Below are 6,436 nucleotides of genomic sequence, written 5' to 3'. Positions count from 1 at the left end.
GGAGGAAAAAAAACAAAGGTATAATGGTATAGCCATTGTAATATAAGGTAAAATAATAGTAAAAATGTATAATGTGATAGCCATTGGGGTTGAGATCGGGTCTAGAGTTTAAGAATCAAATCAAATCAAGAGCAAAGTGTCAATAGATTTGGCCAAGACCAAATCCAGTGTGCTTTAGGATTGAGATAGGAACAAGGATGAAGCTTCGAGGAATCGAGTCAAGATCGAGTCTAGGTGCCTAATGTTCAAACATAGAAAGAGTTCAAGTATTCAAAGAGTTTGATGACGCAGCATAAGATGCTGCTGGATCGTGATTTCGTTCACGAAGACGAAGATTGTTGTTATCATTCAACAAGACGAAGAGTAGCTCCAAAACTTAACAGGAATTCTGAACTGAATAACTTTTGTAAAATCAATGTATCTCTTTTGTGATTACACCCAACTAAATATGGCAACAAGCCAATAAAACTCCTGATAACATTAAAATGCATGAATAAAGAAAGAATGTTTAGATTCGGTCAATGACCAGATTAACTCTATTAATTTCAGCAGGTTTTAAAGATCATATTCAAAGTCTCTGAAAACTTCATTAATGATGGCTGGTTTCGGAATGGATTTAATTTGTTTGATGTGGTTGCATCTCTCTATCTTCCTACAGTTCTTGAGTTGGCTGCAACTCTTCATTATCCTGTGGTTCCCCCATTATTCTCCTCCACTTGAAAAAAACTCACCCCTGAGTGATCATACAAGTTGCATTTGGGATGATAAGTAGAGATATATACTACATTAAAGGTTTTGAATATGTTCATATTATCGGGTAAATCTATCATATAAGCGTTGGCATTGATTCTTTTCAAAACTTTGGAAGGTTCATAATGTTTCTGCCTTAACTTGTCGTGAACTCTAGCTAGCAACCTTTCTTTTCGTAGATAAATCATCACATGATCTCCAACCTTAAACACTTGATGCTTCCGATGTTTGTCTACAGCTGCTTTGTACTTAAGATTGCTCTGCTCCAAAGTCTGCTGCACTTTTTGGAACGTCTGTAAATAGGAATCTGCGAGATCAAATGCAGTTGTACCAGAACTTGTAGAAGAAGGAAGTTTAACTAAGTCCACCACATGCCTCAGACTTTTAGTATAAACAATAGAGAATAGACTTCTCCCGATAGAACGATTAACTGAATTGTTATAAGCAAATTCAGCTTGAACTAAAGCATAATCCTATTGGCCCTTCTTGTTTCCACATATGCATCTAATTAAATTTCCCAAGGATCAGTTTGACACTTTTGTTTAGTCGTCAGTCTAGGGATGTGCTGTGCTGGAAAACTTTAAAGTTATTCCAAACCTCTTCCACAAAATTAACCAAAAAACTGCCAAAAATTTGTTATCTTTATTAGAAGTGATGGAGAGGGGAACATCATGCAAACGAACAATTTCTGTGAAGAACAATTTAGCAATGTGACGAGCATCTGTTGTCTTTCGATAAGGAATGAAGTGCGACATCTTGGAAAATCGATCAACCACCATTAATACTGCATCACTGCCTCTGTTGGTCCTTGGTAAACTAAGCACGAAATCCATCGAAATGTCATCCCATGGGGCATTAGGAATCATCAGAGGCAAATATAAACCTGAATTCTATGATTGCCCTTTGAACTTTTGACATATTGGACACCTCTGCACAAACTTTCCAGCATCTCTTTTCAGTTGAGGCCAATAATAACATTCTTCCAAACCAGCTATGGTTTTATCTCTCCCTACATGCCCACTTAAATCACTAGAATACAATTCCCTAGCAATTTGTCACGTAGAGAGCTCCTGGGAATGCACAACCTGTTTCCTTTGAATAGATACCCATTTTTTACCAAGTAATCATCCAGGGGCTGCTTCAACACGTATTTATTCCAAACACCACCAAAATCTGCATCATGTTCATACAACTCTTTAAGTTGTTCAAAGCCTGGAATTTCATTAGAAAAGGTAACAATAAGAGTGGCACGACGATTTAGTGCATCTGCAACTCGGTTAGTAATTCCAGATTTATGAACAATAATATAGTTGAATCTTTCAAGATAGGTTGCCCACCTAGATAGCATACAATCAACATATTTCTGACCTAAAAAATGTTTGAGAGATTAATGGTCAAAGTAGACAATGAACTCCTTAGGTAAGAGATATGTTTCCATGTCTTTAGAACATAACAGCGCATATAATTCTTGCTGATATGTTGACCATTTCTATCGAGCTTCACTTAACTTCTCTCTAAAAATGCAACTGGCTTCCGCTCATGTGACAGAACAGCTCCTATGCCAATTCCGCTTGCGTCACATTCAATCTTAAAGGTCTTGGCAAAATCAGGCAGAGTTAAAACACGGGTTGTCGTCAACTTTTCTTTGATTAATCTGAAACTATGATCAGCAGATTCTCCCTACTGGAATTTTCCCTTCTTCAGGCAATCGGTGATGGGTGTTACAATGGTGCTGAAATTCTTGATAAACCTGCGATAAAAAGTTGCTGGACCATAGAAGCTCCTTACATCAGTTATTGTTTCTGGTTTTGGCCAATCCCTAATAGCTTTCACATTTTTTTATCCACATGGACCCCTTCACTACTTATGATAAATCTTAAAAATACTAATCTGCTTCTAAGAAAAATATATTTCTTTAAGTTTACAAATAGCTTATTATGCCTCAACACAACCAGAACTTGCCTAATGTGATCAAGATGCTCATCGATATTTTTACTATATATTAAAATATTATTAAAATAAACAACGACAAAGTGTGACATGAATGGTTTGAGTACCTGAGTCACAAGGCACATAAAAGTACTTGGCGCATTAGATAACCCAAATGGCATGACTAGCCATTCATATAATCCATCCCTTGTCTTAAAAGTTGTCTTCCATTCATCTCTGACACGGATTCTGACTTGATGATAACCATTCCGCAGGTCTATATTTGAGAAAATTTTAACACCGCTCAGCTGATCGAACAAGTCATCAAGTCAATAGGAAACTGATACCTTACAGTTATTTTATTTATGGCACGACTATCCACACGCATTCGCTAACTTTCATCCTTCTTTGGAGTAAGCAGAGCAGGCACTGCACATGGACTAATGCTCTCTCGTATATGTCCTTTTTGTAACAGCTCCTCTACCTTTTCCTTCAAGATGTCATGCTCTTGAGGGCTCATATGATAATGGGGAAGATTCGGTAAACTAGCTCCTAGAACAAAATCAATGCGATGTTGGATATCTCGCATTGGAGGCAAGTGTGTTGACTATGCTAATACATCTTCAAACTCTGCCAACTAGCCGTGAACCTCTTTAGATAGGGGTTGATATTTCTTGCTCCATTCCTTTTACTTTTAAACAAACACAAGATTTGGCTTTCTTCATATCTTCCACAAACTCATCCTCTTTAAGAGCTACAGATAATTGAGTCTTCTCTTCCACTTTTAGTGAAGTGCTGTTGGGATTACTAGGAACCACAACTATCTGCTTGTTATTCCAAGAAAAAACATACATGTTGTCCCTTCCTTTGGGGGTTGTATCAACATCAAACTGTCACAACTTGCCTAGTAATATATGACAAGTATCCATCTCCACAACATCATAAAAAATGTCAGATCTGTAAGTCTTTCCCAAAGATAATGGTAAATAACATTGTTGAGTAATCTTCATGCTAGGCTCCTTTTTTTATCCACCCAATGTTATAAGGTGCTGGATGCGGCTTTGTATTAAGCTTAAGTGCTCAACACGGCTTTGTGAAACTAGATTTTCACAGCTGCAACTGTTAATCACCAGCTTACACACTCTGTTGGTGACAGAACACTTGCCTTCAAAATTCCGTTTGCGTTGTGATTCATCTGCTTGTGCTGGGGTGTATAGTAGTCTCCTTACAACACATACCACTTCATCACCATCTTTCTCAGCCACTTCATAGTTGCAATCCTCTTCAGTCATGTTATGCTCTGCATAATCTCCTTCAAACTCATGTTGAGTGATATTGACAAATTTGCGTCTGGGACATTTGTTAGATTTGTGGCCTTGTTCGTTGCACTTGAAACATCGAATTCTTTGAGTTGCTCCTTGCCTCTCTTTTGGCTCTGGCTTCTTAGTTTCACCTCCGTTACCCCATGAATCTGCGAACTTGTTCTCTATTCTATTTGATGAAGCTTTAGTATTGGGATCAAATTGTGGGTTCATAGGAACCTTTAAGGTCTTCTTTGATTGTATGATGCATTCTGCCCTCAACGCCAAGTTCTGAGCTTGATCAACCGACCATATACCTTGCATGGCCAAATAGTCTTGAACACTATAATTCAATCCATTCATATAACGCATAACTTGATGGTCTTCATCTTCATTTAAATTGCATCTAGTTTGCAAACGTAAAAACTCCTCAGTGTAGGTAGACACTGAACGTGTACCCTGATAACAGTTCTGAATGTTGAAAAAGGACTTGTTCATAATCTAATGGAAGAAAACGACCCTTTAAGAGTGTTTTCATCTGAGTCTAATTTTGAATAGGAGGTTGTCCTCTAGACCTCAACAAATCTTGGTGACGCTGCCACCACGCACTAGCACCTCCACGTAACTTATAAGCTACAAAATCCACCTTACGTTCAACTTCAATCCTTATAATATCAAAGAAATACTCCACTTCATATATCCAATCAAGAAATTGCTCAATATCTACTACACCACTAAAAAAAAAAGGTAGATTAGCCCTTATTTTATAGGAATCACCTTGTTGGTTCCCATTTCTAACACGTGGTCTGAAGTCACCTCCAAAGCCCTCTTCATTTTCATCTTCATGTTTAATATGTAGAGGGACAACATATTCCTCACGCAAGTTCGGTCTTTCCCTTGCAACTATAAGGGCTGCTCTCTAGACTTGTAGGGGTGTGGTGTTGATTTGCAAGCCTCTTACAAGTTCATTCAGCATTTCAATATTCCTAGCCATTCCTTTTACACTCTGCTATATCCTTGTAAGACACTCTACAGTATCATTATCTTGCCCAGCCATCATAAGACCTGGCTCTGATACCACTTGACGCAACATAAGATGCTGCTGGATCGTGATTTCGTTCACGAAGACGAAGATTGTTGATATCGTTCAACAAGACGAAGAGTAGCTCCAAAACTTAATAGGAATTCTATCTGAATAACTTTTGTAAAATCAATATATCTCTTTTGTGATTACAACCAACTAAATACAGCAACAAGCCAATAAAACTCTAGATGACATTAAAATGCATGAATAAAGAAAGAATGTCTAGATTCGGTCAATGACCAGATTAACTCTATTAATTTCAGCAAGCTTTAAAGATCAGATTTAAAGTCTATGAAAACTTCATTAATGATGGCTGGTTTCTGAATTGACTTAATTTGTTTGATGTGGTTGCATCTCTCCATCTTCATGCAATTCTTAAGTTGGCTGCAACTCTTCATTATCTTGTGGTTCCCAAACATAAATAGGTTGTTTAGGACGAAAAAAAACAAAGGTATAATGGTATAGCCATTGTAATATAAGGTAAAATAATAGTAAAAAAGTATAATGTGATAGCCATTGGGGTTGAGATCGGGTCTAGAGTTTAAGAATCAGATCAAATCAAGAGCAAGGTGTCAATAGATTTGGCCAAGACCAAATCCAGTGTGCCTTAGGATTGAGATGAGAATAAATATGAAGCTTCAAGGAATCAAGTCAAGATCGAGTCTAGGTGCCTAATATCCAAACATAGAAAGAGTTCAAGTATTCAAAGAGTTTGATTCACTCAAAGATTAGGTTGAAACAAGGGCATTTGGGGATCAACTAAGACCGAGTATGGAAAGCCAATAGATCAAGAAGAAGGGAATCGAGTGGTGACTAAATTAAAAGTGCTTAGGTCTTGGGTCTATGACACCCGAGTATTGGTTCCTAGCCATTTGAGGTTTTGATGAGCTCGAGTTTGAGAGTTGAGTTCAAAACACCAAAGATTAAGAACCCGTTTGAGAGTGTCATAATTTCTGCTTTTTGATATTATTTTTAAAAAGAGTTTGCCTTTAAATAACATTAAGTTGATGTTTTTTAGTGGTTTTTTTTTATTTTGATGCGCTAATACTAAAATAAAAAATCTAAAAAAAAACAATTATGCATTTTCAAGCGAAAAATATTTTTAAAAAGCACACTGACCACAATACTAAATATACGCTAAAATAGTGTTTGACATTGTGAAGTTTTTTTTTAAAGCATGGCCACGTCACTAAAACAAACAGGCTCTAAAGCACATGAAAATTAACAAAGTGTTTGAAAGTGTGGTAGCGGTTGCTTTTCAAAGTACTTTTCGCACGGAAATGCGTTAAAATAATGTTTTTTATTTTTAAAAATCATTTTTGACTTCAGTACATCAAAATGATTTAAAAATACTAAAAAAATATTAATTTGA

This window comes from Populus trichocarpa, chromosome 19 (genome assembly GCF_000002775.5).
Source record: "Populus trichocarpa isolate Nisqually-1 chromosome 19, P.trichocarpa_v4.1, whole genome shotgun sequence".
Lineage (NCBI taxonomy): Eukaryota > Viridiplantae > Streptophyta > Magnoliopsida > Malpighiales > Salicaceae > Populus > Populus trichocarpa.
Note: the sequence above shows the minus strand (reverse complement) of the source record.